The sequence below is a fragment of the Myodes glareolus genome, chromosome 25 (assembly GCF_982192425.1).
Source record: "Myodes glareolus chromosome 25, mMyoGla1.1, whole genome shotgun sequence".
NCBI lineage: Eukaryota > Metazoa > Chordata > Mammalia > Rodentia > Cricetidae > Myodes > Myodes glareolus.
In genome coordinates, this window is record NC_142050.1 from 858005 (window position 1) to 874932 (window position 16928).

Consider the following 16928-nt stretch of genomic DNA (forward strand, 5'->3'; position numbering starts at 1 on the left):
CAGAGTGTGTACAACCTGAACACTCTGTACAAACTGGATAGTCTGTACACATTGGACACAATGTAAAGACTGTACAGTCTGTACACTTTTGAGAGAATGTACACACTGGAGAGAATGTACACACTGGAGAATCTGTACATGCACTGGACACAATGTACACACTGGATACTCTGTAAACACTGGACATTCTGTAAAAATGGACAGAATGTACACACTGGACAGTCTGTATACACTGGACAGAATGTACACATTGGAAAGAATGTACAAATGGGAGAGTCTGTATATACTTCACACTCTGTACACAATGGACATTCTGTACACACTGGACACCATGTAAACACTGGACAGTGTGTACACACTGGACACTCTGTACACACTGGACAGTCTGTACACATTGGATACAATGTAAACACTGGACAGTCTGTACACGCTACAGATAATATACACACTGGACATAAAGTACACACTGGACTGTCTGTACACACTGAACAGTCCACACTGCAGAGAATGTACACGCTGGACTGTCTGTACAAACACTGGACAGAATGTCCACACTGAACCGAATGTACACACTGGACAGTCTTTACACATTGGACAGAATGTGCACACTAAACAAAATATACACACTGGACAGAATGTACACACTGGACACTCTGTACACACTGGACTGTCTGCAGCTAATTGACACAATGTACACACTGGACACAATATACGCACTGGAGAGAAAGTACACACTGTACAGTCATTCTGTAGAAACTGGACAGATATTACACTGACAGTCTGTACACACTGGACAGAATGTACACACTGGATAGAATGTACACACTGGACACTCTGTGTCAACTGGAGAGTCTCTAATCACTGGAAAAAATGTACACCCTGGACACAATATACACAAAGACAGAATGTACACACTGGGCAGTCTGTAGATACTGGAAAGAATGTAAACAATGGACAGCATTTATGCGCACTGGAAACAATGGACACACTGAACAGTCTCTATACACTGGACAGAATGTACACACTGGACAGAATATACACACGGGACACTCTTTACACACACTGGGCAGAATGTTTACACTGGACAGTCTGTGCACACTGGAAAGGTTATACTCACTGGACACAATGGACACCTTGGACAGAATGTACACACTGGGCAGAATGTACACACTGGACAGTCTGTACTCACTGGACACAATGTACACACTGGACACAATATACACAATGGAGAGAATGTACACACTGGACACAACATACACACTTGACAGAATGTACACATTGGACACTCTGTATACACTGAACAGTCTGTACACACTGACAGAATGTACACACTGGACAGAATGTACACACTGGACAGTCTGAACACACTAGACAGAATATACACAATGGACACTCTGTACACACATTGGAAAGAATGTACACACTGTACAGAAAGTAAACACTTCACAGTTTGTATACTCTGGACACTTGTACACACTGGACTGTATGTCCACATTGGACAGAATGTACACACTGCATAGTCTGTACAAACTGGACACAGTACACCCAACAGACAGTATTTAAACAATGAGCAGTCTGTACACACTGGACAGAATATGCACACTGGACAGAATGTACACACTGGACAATCTGTAGAAACTGGACAGAATGTACACACTTGAACGTCTTTACAAACACTGGACACAATGTACACACTGGACAGTCTGTACACACTGGACAGAATATGCACACGGGACACTCTTATAAACACTGGACAGAATGTACACAATACATTCTGTACACACACTGGACAGAATGTACTCACTGTACAGTCTGTACACACTAGACAGTCTGTACTCAATGGACACATTGTAGACACTGGACAGAATGTACACATTGCACAGTCTGTAAACATTGAACAGTCCACATTATACAGAATGTACACACTGGACAGTCTGTACACACACTTTACAGAATGTCCACACTGGACCGAATGTACACACTGGACAGAATGTACACACTGGATACAATATACACACTGGACAGAATGTAAACACTGGACAGTCTGTACATACTGGACACTCTGAATTCATTGGACAATGTACACACTGGAAACAGTATATGCACTGGAGAGAATGTACACACTGGACAGTCAGTCTATACACACTGGACATAAAGTACACAATGGACAGTCTTTACACAAGGTGGACAAAATGTACAAACAGGATAGAATGTACACACTGGACAGTCTGTATAAACAGGACAGTCTGTACTCACTGAAAACAATGTACACACTGGACACAATATACACACTAGACAGAATGTACACACTGGACAGTCTGTAGACACTGGACAGAATGTACATACTGGACAGAATATACACACAGGTCACTCTTTACACACACTGGACAGAATGTACATACTGGACAGAATGTACACACTGGAGACTCTGTACAAACACTGGACAAAATGTACACACTGGACAGTCTGTTAACCATGGACTCTGTACACACTGGAAAGTCTGTACACATTGGACAGTCTGTACACTTTGAACACAATGTAAACACGGGAGAGTCTGTACACACTGGAGAGAATGTACACACTGGACAGAAAGTACACACTGGACAGAATATTCACACTGGAGAATCTGTACACACACTGGACACAATGTACACACTGGACACTGGACACACTGAACATTCTGTACAAACTGGACAGAATGTACACACCAGACACAATGTACACACTGAACACAAAGTACACACTGGAGAGAATGCACACCCTGGACACAATAAACACACTGGACAGAATGTACACACTGGATACAATGTACACACTGGACACAAAGTACACACTAGACACAATATACACACTCTACAGAATGAACACACTGGACAGTCTGTACACACTGGACAATTTGGACACAATGTACACAATGCACACCCTGAAAAGTCTGTATACACTGGACAGTTGTACACACTGGACAGTCTGTACACACTGGAGAGTTTGTACACACAGGACACTCTGTACACACTGGACTGTATGTGCACATTGAACATAATGTACACACTGGACAATCTATACACAGTGGATACAATGTATACACTGGACCCAATATACACACTGGAGAGAATGTACACACTGGACAGTCTTTATACACTGGACAGAATGTACACACTGGACAGAATGTAAACACGCTGTACACAATGGACATTCTCTACATACTGGACACCATGTAAACAATGCAGTGTGTATACAAACTGAACACAAACTGGATAGTCTGTACACATTGGACACAAAGTAAAGACTGGACAGTATGTACACTTTTGAGAGAATGTACACACAGGACAGAAAGTACACACTGGACACAATGTACACACTGGACACTCTGTAAACATTGGACATTCTGTAAAAAATGGACAGAATGTACACACTGGACAATCTGTATACACTGGACTGAATGTATACATTGGAGAGAATGTACACATTGGACAGTCTGTACATACTTCACTCTCTGTCCACAATGGACATTCTGTACACACTGGACACCATGGAAACACTGGACAGTGTGTACACACTGGACACTCTCTACACACTGGACAGTCTGTACATATTGGATACATTGTAAACACTGGACAGTCTGTACACGCTGCAGATAATATACACACTGGACAGAAAGTACACACTGGACTGAATGTACACACTTCAGAGAATGTACACACTGGAGAATCTGTACATGCATTGGACACAATGGATACACTGGACACTCTGTACACGCTGGACATTCTGTACAAACTGGACAGAATGTACACACTGGACAGTCTGTATACACTGGACAGAATGTACACACTGGACAGAATGTACACACTGGACAGTCTGTAAACACTGGACTCTCAGTACACTGGACAGTCTGTACAAACTGGACGCGATGTACACATTGGAGAGAATGTACTAACTGGACAGAATGTACACACTGTACACAATATAGACACTGGACAGAATGTACACAATGGACAGATTGTACTCACTGGACACAATATACACACTCTACTGAATCAATATACTGGACAGTCTGTAGACCCATGGCAGTCTGGACACTCTGGACACAATGTAAACACTGGACAGTCTGCACACACTGTACACAATATACAAACATGACAGATTGTACACACTGGACAATCTGTAATCAATGGACACAATGTACACATTTGACAGAATGTAAACACTGGACAGAATGTACACACTGGACACTCCACACTGGACAGAAGGTACACACTGGAAGTTCTTTACAGACTGGACACTATATACTCACTGGACAGACTGTACACACTAGACAGAATGTACACACTGGACAGTCTGAACACACACTGGACAGAATGTACACACTGGACAGAATGTACACACTGGTCAGTCTGTACACACTGGACAGAATGTATACTGGAGAGTCTGTACAAACTGGAGAGAATGTACACACTGGACAGTCTGTAACCACTGGAAACAATGTACACACTGGACAATCTGTAAACACTGGACAGAATATACACACTGGACAGTTTTAACATATGTTCAATCTGTACACAGAATTCACAGATTGTACACACTGGACAGTCTGTACCCAGTGCACAGTCTGTACTCACTGGACACAATGAACACAGTGGACACAATGTACACACTTGAGAGTCTGTACACACTGGACAGAATGTACACACTGGACCGAATATACACACGAGACACTCTTTATACACACTGGACTGAATTTACACACTGGACAGTCTGTACATACTGGACACAATGTACAAACTGGACACAATGTACACACTTGAGAGTCTGTACACATTGGACAGAATGTACACACTGGGCAATCTGTACACACTGGACAGAATGTACACACTTGAGAGTCTTTACACACTGGACACAATGTACACACTTGAGAGTCTGTACACACTGGACACAATGTACACACTTGAGAGTCTGTACACACTGGACACAATGTAAACACTGGACACATTGTACACACTGGACACTATATACACATTGTAGAGAAAGAATACACTGGACAGTCTGTACACACTGGACAGTTTGTACACACTGGACACAATGTACAAACTGGACAGTCTATTCAAACACTGGAACGAATGTAAACCATGGACAGACTGTGCACACAGTGTACAGAATGTACATACTTCACGGAATGTACACACTGGACAGAATGTATTCATTGGACAGAATGTAAACACAGGACAGTCTGTACACACTGGACAGAATGCACACACTGAACAATCGGTACACACTGGAGAGACGAAACTGGACAGAATATACACAGAGGAGAGTCTGCACACAGTGGACACAATATTCACACTGGAGAGAATGTGCATACTCGATAGTCTGTACACACTGGACAATCTGTACTCACTGAACACAATACACATTGGACAGAATGTAGACACTGGACAGTTGTACACACTGGATAGTCCACACTGGGCAGAATGTACACACTGGTCATTCTGTACACAATGGACTTTATTAACACACTAGACAGAATGCACACACTGGACATTCTGTACACACTGGACAGAATGTACTCACTGGACACAATGTATACATTGGACAGTCTGTACACACACTATAAAGAATGTACACAGTGAACAGAATGTACACACTGGACAGTTTGTACACACTGGACACTCTGTAGACACTGGACTCTCTGTGCACATTGGACAGAATGTACACAATGGACAGTCTGTACACAGTGGAATCAATGTACACACTGCACACAATATACACACTGGACTGAATGTACACACTGGAAAATCTGTACACCCTGGACAGAATGTATACCCTGGACAGAATGTACACACTGGACAGTCTTTAGATACTGGACAGAATGTTCACATTGGACAGTCTTTCCACACACTGGATACAATGTACACACTTGAGAGTCTGTACAGAGTGGAAAGAATGTATACACTGTACAGAATAAACACACGGGACACTCTTTACACACACGGGACAGAATATACCCACTGGACAGAATGTCCACAGTGTACAGTCTGTACATACTGGACACAATGTGCAGAGTGGACACAATATACACACTGGAGAGAATGTACACACTGGACAGTCTGTACACAAAGGACAGAATGTACACACTGAACAAAAGTACACACTGGAGAATCTGTACACACACTGGACAGAATGTACACATGGGAGAGAATTTACACATTGGACAGTCTGTACACACTGGACATTCTGTACACACTGGTCACAATGTACACCCTGGACACAATATACACACTGGTCAGAATGTACACACTGGACAGTCTGCACACGCTGGACAAACGAAACTGGACAGAATATACACAGTGAAGATTCTGTACACACTGGACACAATATTCACACTGCACAGAATGTACACACTGTACACAAAATAAACACTGGACAGAATGTACTCACCGTCCAGTCTCTACACACACTGGACAGAATGTACACACTGGACTGAATGTACACACTGGACAGTCTGTACACACACTGGGCAGAATGGACATACTGGACGAAATGTACACAGTGTACAGTCTGTACACACAATGGACAGAATGTACACACTGTACAGTCTGTACATAATGGACAGTCTGTAATCACTGAACACAATGTTCACATTGGACAGAATGTACACACTGGACAGTTTGTACACACTAGACAGTCCACACTGAATAGAATGTACACACTGGACAGTCTGTACACATTGGACATTATAAACGCACCAGACAGAATGTACACACTGGAAAGAATGTACACACTGGAAAGTCTGTACACACACTGGAAAGAATGGACACACTCTACAGAAAGTACACACTGGACAGTTTGTAAAAACTCGACACACTGTACACACTGGACTTTCTGTGCACATTGGACAGAATGTACACACTGGACAGTCTGAATACACTGGACAGTCTGTACTCACTGGTCACAATGTAAACTTTGGACAGAATGTACACAATGGACAGAATGTACACACTGGACAGTCTGTAACACTGGAGAGTACACATTGGACAGAAAGAACACACTGGACAGTCTGTACATACTGGACACTATATACACACTAAACAGAATGTACACACTGGACAGTCTGTACAGACACTGGAAAGAATGGACACACAGGACGGATTGTACACACTGCACAGTTTGTACAAACTGGACAGAATGTGAACACTGGACTGTATGTGCACATTTGACAGAATGTACACATGGACAGTCTGTAAGCACTGGACACAATGTAGACACTGGACACAATATACACACTGCACATAATGTAAACACTGGACCGTCTGTAGATACTGTACAGAATGTACACACTTGACAATCTCTACACACTGGACAGAATGTACACAATGGACAGAATATACACACGGGACACTCTTTTAACACTAGACAGAAGGTACACACTGGACAGTCTGTACACACTGGACAAAATGTACACACTGGAGTGTCTGAACAAATAATGGACACAATGTACACACTGGACACTGTGTACACACTGGACAGAATGTACACACTGGACAGAATGTACACACTGGGCAGTCTGTACACACTAGACAGTCTGCACTCACTGGACACAATGTACACACTGGACACAATATACACACTGGAGAGAATGAGCACACTGGACAGTCAGTCTGCACACACTGGACAGAATGTACCCACTGGACAGAATGAACACACTCTAGAGTCTGTATAAACTGAACAGTCTGTACACACTGGACACATTGCACACACTGGACACAATATACACACAAGGCAGAATGTAAACACTGGATAGTCTATAGATACTGGACAGAATGTACACACTGGACAATCTCTACAAACTGGACAGAATGTACACAATGGACAGAATATACACACAAGACACTCTTTATACACACGGGACAGAATTTACACACTGGACAGTCTGTACATACTGGACAGTCTGTACTCACTGTACACAATGTGGACACTGGACACAATGTACACACTTGAGAGTCTGTACATATTGGACAGATTGTACACACTGGACACTCTGTACACACTAGACATTATTTACACACTGGACAGTCTTTACACACTAGACAGTGTGCACTCACTGGACACAATGTACACACTGGACACAATATAGACACTGGAAATAATGAAAACACTGGACAGATTGTACACACTGGACAGTCTGTATATACGGGACAGTCTGTACTCAATGGACACAATGTACACACTGGACACAATATACAAACTAGACAGAATGAAAACACTGGACAGTTAGTAGATACTGAACAGAATGTACACACTGAACAGTCTCTACACACTGGACAGAATTTACACAATGGACAGAATATACACACGGGACATTCTTTTAACACTAGACAGAAGGTACACACTGGACAGTCTGTACACACTGGACTGAATGTACTCACTGAATACGATGTACACATTGGACAGAATGTACAAACAGGACACAATATACACACTGGACACAATGTACACACTGAATACAATATACACATTGTAGAGAATGAACACACTGGACAGTCTGTACACACTGTACAGTCTGTACACACTGGACACAATGTGCACACTGGACAGTCTATACACACACTGGAACGAATGTAAACCATTGACAGACTGTACACATACTGTATAGAATATACATACTCTATAGTCTGTACAAACTGGACACAATGTACACACTGGACAGAATGTACACATTGGACAGTTTGTACAGATTGGACAAAATGTACACAAGGGACAGTCTGTACACACTGGACAGTATGTACATATTGGACAGAATGTACACACTGGACAGTCTGTAGTCACTGGACAGAATGTGCACATTGGACAGTCTGAACAAAATGGACAGAATGTACACACTGGACACAATGTATACACTGGACAGAATGTACACACTGGACAGAATGTACACATTGGATTGAATGTACACACTGGACAGAATGAACACATTTGATAGTCTGTACACACTGGACACAATGCACACACTGGACAGTCTGTAGATACTTTACAGAATGTACACACTGGACAGTCTTTCCACACACGACAGTCTGGACTCACTGGACACAATGTGCACAGTGGACACAATATACACACTGGAGAGAATGAGCACACTGGACAGTCAGTCTGCACACACTGGACAAAATGTACACACTGGAAAGAATGAACACACTGGACAGTTTGTATAAACGGGACAGTCTGTACTCATTGGACACAATGTACACACTGGACACAATATACAAACAAGACAGAATGTAAACACTGGATAGTCTGTAGATACTGGACAGAATGTACACACTGGACAATCTCTACACACTGGACAGAATGTACACAATGGACAGAATATACACACGGGACACTCTTTTAACACTAGACAGAAGGTACACACTGGACAGTCTGTACACACTGGACAGAATGTGCTCACTGTCCCAATGTACACATTGGACAGAATGTACAAACAGGAAAGAATATACACACTGGACAGTCTGTACACACTGGAAACTATATACACACTGCACAAAATGTACACACTGGACAGTCTGTACACACCCTGGAAAGAATGTACACAGTGGACAGAATGTACACACTGGACAGTTTTTACACACTGGACAGTCTGTACACACTGGACTGTCTGTGCATATTGGAGAGAATGTACAGACTGTACAGTCTGTACACACTGGAAAGATTGTTCACTCTGGACACAATATGGACACTGGACTGAATGTGCACACTGGACACTCTGTACACACTGGACAGATTGTACACCCTGGACAGAATGTAGACACTGGACAGTTCGTACATACTGCACACTCTGTACACACTGGACAGTCTTTAAACACTGGACAAAATGTAAACACTTGACAGTCTGTACACACCGAACAGAATGTAAACACTGAACTGAATGTACACAATGAACAGTCTGTAGATACTGGACAGACTGTACACATTAGACAGTCTTTACACAAACTCTACAGAAAGTACACACTGGAAAGATACTACACACTGGAGAGTCTGTACACACATTGGACATAATGTACACACTGGACAGAATGAACACACTGGACAGTCGGCAAACACTGGATAGTCTGTAGTCAATGGACACAATGTGCAAACTGGACACAATACACTATACAATATACACTGGAGACAATGTACACACTGGACAGAATGTACATAATGGACAGGCCGTACACATTGGACAGAGTGTACACACTGGACAATCTGTACACACTGGATAGAATGTAGTGACTGGACAGTCTTAACACAGGTTCAGTTTGTACACAGACTTGACAGATTGTACACACTGAACAGTCTGTACACACTGAACACAATGTACTCACTGGACAATATGTACACACTGGACACCATGTACACACTTGAGAGTTTGTACACACTGGACAGAATGTACACTGGTCAGAATATACACATGGGAACTCTTTACACACACTGGACAGAATGTACACACTGGACACTCTGTACACACTGGACATTCTTTACACACTGGACAGTCTGTACACACTAGTCAATCTTCACTCACTGGACACAATGTACACACTGAAAACAATATACACACTGGAAATAATGAACACACTGGACAGTCATTCTGTACACACTGGATAGAATGTACACACTGGACAGTCGGTAAACACTGGACAGTCTGTAGTCAATGGACACAATATACACACTGGACACAATACACTATACAATATACACACTAGAGACAATGTACACACTGGACAGAATGTACATACTGGACAGTCTGTACACACCAGACACTATATACACACTGCACAGAATGTACACACTGGACCATCTGTACTCACTGGACACAATATACACATTATACAGTCTGTACACTCACTGGAAAGAATGTACACAGTGGACAGAATGTACATTCTGGACACTCTGTAGACACTGGACTCTGTGTGCACATTGGACAGAATGAACACACTAGACAGTTTGTACAAACTGGAAACAATGTACACACTAGAAAAATATACACACTGAACTGAATGTACACACTGGACAGTCTGTACACACTGGACAGAGTGTACACCCTAGACAGAATATAAACACTGGACAGTCTGTACATACTGTACTCTATGTACACACTGGACAGTCTCTACACTCTGGACAAAATGTAAACAATGGACAGTCTGTACACACTGGACAGAATGCACACATTGGACAGTTTTACATACCCTGGAAAGAAAGTATACACTGGACAGATACTACACACTGGAGAATCTGTACACACAATGGACACAATGTACACACTGGACACAATACACTATATCATATACACATTGGGGACAATGTACACACTGGACAGAATGTACGCCCTGGACACAATGTCCACTTTGGACAGAATGTACTAACAGGACAGAATGTACACACTGGACAGTCTGTAAACACTGGACACTATATACACACTGCACAGTCTGTACACACTGGACAGTCTGTACACATTGGACAGAATGTACACACTGGACAGAATGTACACACTAGACAGTCTGTAGATACTGGAGAGAATGTACACATTTTACAGTCTTTACACACACTGGACAGAGAGTACACACTGGACAGACACTACAACTGGAGAGTCTGAACACACTGGACACAATGTACACACTGGACTGTATGTACACACTGGACAGTCGGTAAACACTGGACAGTTTGTAGTCACTGGACACAATGTACACACTGGAAACAATACACTATAAAATATACACACTGGGGACAATGTACACACTCTACAGAATGTACACACTGGACAGGCTGTAAACACTGGACACTCTCTACAAACTGGACAGTATGTACAAAATGGACAGAATGTACACTCTGGACAATCTGTACACACTGGACACAATGTACACAGTGGACAGAATATACACAATGTACACTCTGTACACACTGGACACTCTGTACACACTGGATAGTCTGTACACACTGGGTACAATGTACACACTGGACATTCTGTACAAACTGGACAGAATGTACACACTGGACAGTCTTAACACATGTACAGTATGTAGAGAGACTGGACAGATTATACACACTGGACAGTCTTTATTCACTGGACAGTGTGTACTCACTGGACACAGTATACACTCGACACAATATACACACTGGACACAATGTTTACACTGGAAAATCTGTAGATACTGGACAGAATGTACATGCTGGACTGTCTTTACACACTCGACAGTCTGTACTCACTGGATACAATGTGCACAGTGGATACAATATACACACTGGAGAGAATGTAAACACTGGACAGTCTGTACACACTGGACAGAATGTATGCACAGGAGAGAATGTACACACTGGACAGTCTGTACGCAGTGGACACTCTGTACATACTGGACACAACATACACACTGTACTCAATGTACACACTGGACAGTTTGTACACGCTGGACAGAATGTACACACTGGACAGTCTTAACATATGTACACTTTGTACACAGACTGGACAGAATGTACACACTGGATAGTCTGTACGCACTGGACATCTGTACACACTGGACACAATGTAAATACTGGACACAATATATAAACTGGACCGAATGTACACACTGGACAGTCTGTAGATACTGGACAGAATGTACACATTGGACAGTCTTTACACACACTGGACACAATATACACACTAGACAGAATGCATAATCTGGACAGTCTATTCACACACTGGATGCTCTGTACTCACTGGACGCAATGTACACACAGGACACAATATACAAACTGGAGAAAATGTGCACACTGGACACTCTCTACACACACTAGAAAGAATGTACACACAAAACAGAATTTACACAATGGACAGTCTGTAACAACACTGGACAAATGTACACACTGGACAGAATTTACACAATGTACAGTCTCTACACACACTGAAAAGAATGTACACACTGGACAGTCTGTAAACACTGGACAGTCTATACTCCCTAGACACAATGTACACATTGGAGAGAATGTACACCCTGGACAGAATGTCCACATTGGACAGTCTGTAAACACTGGATAGTCCACACTGGACAGAATGTACACATTGGACAGTCTGTACACACTGGACACTATGTACACACTGGAGAGTATTTGCACTGGACAGTTGTACACTGGTCATAATGTACAAACTGGAGAGTCTTTCAAACACTCGAAAGAATGTACACACTGGAGAGTTTGTACACACACTGGAAAGAATGTACACACTGGATGAAATATATACACGGGACAGTTTGTACACACTGGACACTTCGGACACACTGGACTGTGTGCTCACATTGTAAATATTGTACACACTGGACAGTCTGTGCACACTGGACACAATGTACACACTGGACAAAATATACAGAGTGGACAGAATGTACACACTGAACAGTCTGTACACACTGGACAGAATGTAAACACTGGACATTCTGTAGATACTGCACACTCTGTACACTCTGGACAATCTGTACACACTGTACACAATGCAAACACTGGACAGGCTGCACACACTGGACAGAATGTACACATTGGACAGAATGTACACAGTGGACAGTCTCTACACACAGGACAGAATGTATACACTGGACAGACTGTACACAGTGGACAGTCTCTACACACTGGACAGAATGTACACACTGGACAAAATGTACACACTGGACACAATGTACATACTGGAGACTCTGTACTCACACTGGACACAAGGTACACACTGGACAGAATGTACATACTAGAAAGTCTGTACACACTGGACAGTCTGTACTCAGTGCACACAATGTACACATTGGACACAATGTAGACACTGGACAGTGCACACACTAGACAGAATGTACACACTGAACAGTCTGAACACAGTGTACATTCTGTACAGAGACTGGACAGAACGTACACACTGTAAAATCTGTAAACACTGGACAGTGTGTACTCACTGGACACAATATACACACTAAACAGAATGTATATACTGGACAGTCTGCAGATACTGGATAGAATGTACATACTGGACAAAATGTACACACTGTACAGTCTCTACACACTGGACAGAATGTTAACAATGGATAGAATATACACACGGGACACTCTTTTAACACTAGACAGAAGGTACACACTGGACAGTTTTTACACACTGGACACTCTGCACACACTGGACTCTGTGTGCACATTGGACAGAATGTACACACTGGACAGTCTGTACACACTGGACACAATATACACACTCTACTGAATGTACACACTGGACAGTCTGTACACACTGGACAGAGTGTACACCCTAGAAAGAATGTACACACTGGACAGTCTGTACATACTGCACACTCTGTAGACACTGGACAGTCTATACACACTGGACAAAATGTAAACAATGGACAGTCTGTACACACTGGACAGAATGTACACACTAGTCAGAATGTACGCACTGGACAGTCTGTTGATATTGGACAGAATGTACACATTGGACAGTCTTTACACACACAGGACAGAAAGTGTACACTGGGCAGTTCCTACACACTGGAGAGTCTGTTCACACACTGGACACAATGTACACACTGGACTGAATGTCCACACTGGACTGTCGGTAAACACTGGACAGTCTGAAGTCGCTGGACACAATGTACACACTGGACACAATCCACTATACCATATACACACTGGGGAAAATGTACATACTGGACAGAATGTACACAATGGACAGGCTGTACATCAGGACACTCTCTACGCACTGGACAGTCTGTACACACTGGACAGAATAGACACACTGAACAATCTGTACACATTGGACAGAATGTACACACTGGACAGTCTTTACACATGTTCATTCAGTACACAGACTGGACAGGAAGTACACAATTGACAGTCTGTACACACTGAACAGTGTGTACACACTGGAAACAATGTACACACTCTACAAAATGTACACACTTGAAAGTGTACACACTAGACAGAATGTACACACTGGACAGAATATAAACACGAGACACTCTTTACACACACTGGACAGAATGTACAGAGTGTACAGTCAGAACACACTGGACAATCTCTACACACTGGATCATCTGTACACACTGGACACAATGTACACACTGGACAGTCTTTACACAGTGGACAGAATGTACACACTGGACAGTCTTAACACATGTACAGTCTGTACACAGACTGGACAGAATGTACACACTGTCCAGTCTGTACTCATTGGACACAATGTACACACTGAGCACAATATACACACTGGAGAAAATGAACACACTGGAAAGTCATTCTGTACACACTGGAGAGAATATACACACTGGACAGAATGAACACACTGGACAGTCTGTACTCAATGGACACAATGTACACACTGGACACAAGAAACAAACTAGACAGAATGTAAACATTGGACAGTCTGTAGATACTGGACAGAATGTACACACTGGACAGTCTCTACAAACTGGACAGAATGTACACAATGGAAAGAATATACACATGGGACACTCTTTTAACACTAGACAGAAGGTACACACTGGACAGTTTGTACACGCTGGACAGAATGTACTCACTGGACACAATGTTCACATTGGACATTATGTACAAAAAGGACAGAATATACACACTGGACATTCTGGACACACTGGACACTATATACACACTGCACAGAATGTACACAATGGACACTCTGTACACACTGGACACAATGTACACATTGTACAATCTGTACACACACTGGAAAGAATGTACACAGTGGACTGAATGTACACACTGGACAGTTTTTACACACTGGACACTCTGTACACACTGGACTTTGTGTGCACATTGGAGGAAATGTACACACTGGACAGTCTGAACACACTGGAAACATTGTACACACTGGACACAATATACACTCTGGACTGAATGTACACACTGGACAGTCTTTACACACTGGACAGAATGTACACACTGGACAGAATGTACACACTAGACAGTCTGTAGATACTGGACAGAATGTACACATTGTACAGTCTTTACATACACTGGACAGAAAGTACACACTGGACAGATACTACAACTGGAGAGTCTTTACACACACTGGACACAATGTACACACTGGACAGAATGTACACACTGGACAATCGGTAAACACTGGACAGTCTGTAGTCACTGGACACAATGTGCATAGTGGCCACCTTATACACACTGGAGAGAATGCACACACTGGACAGTCTGTACACAAAAGACAGAATGTACACTCTGGACAAAAAATACTCACTGGACTGTTTGTACACATACTGGAAAGAATGTACACCATGGAGAGAAGGTACACACAGGAAAGTCTGTACACACTGGACACTCTGTACACACTGGACAAAATGTTCACACTGGACTCAATGTACACACTGGACATTCTGTACACACTGGATACTCTGTACTCACTGGTCACAATATCCACAATGGACAGAATGTACACACTGGACAGTCTGTAGATACTGGACAGAATGTACAAATTGAACAGTCTTTACACACACTGGACACAATGCACACACTTGAGAGTCTGTGCACACTGGACAGAATGTACACTCTGGACAGAATATGCACACGGGACACTCTTTACACACACTGGACAGAAAGTACACACTGGACAGAATATACACAGTGTACACTCTGTACACACTGGACACTCTGTACACACTGGATAGTCTGTACACACTGGGTACAATGTACACACTGGACAGTCTGTACACACTGGACAGAATGTACACACTGGACAGTCTTAACACTGGTACAGTCTGTACACAAACTGGACAGAATGTACACACAGGACAGTCTATACTCACTGGACAGTGTGTACTCACTGGACACAATATATACTCGACACAATATACACACTGGACAGAATGTATACACTGGACAGTCTGTAGATACTGGACAGAATGTACACACTGGTCAGTCTTCACACACTCGAAAATCTGTACTCA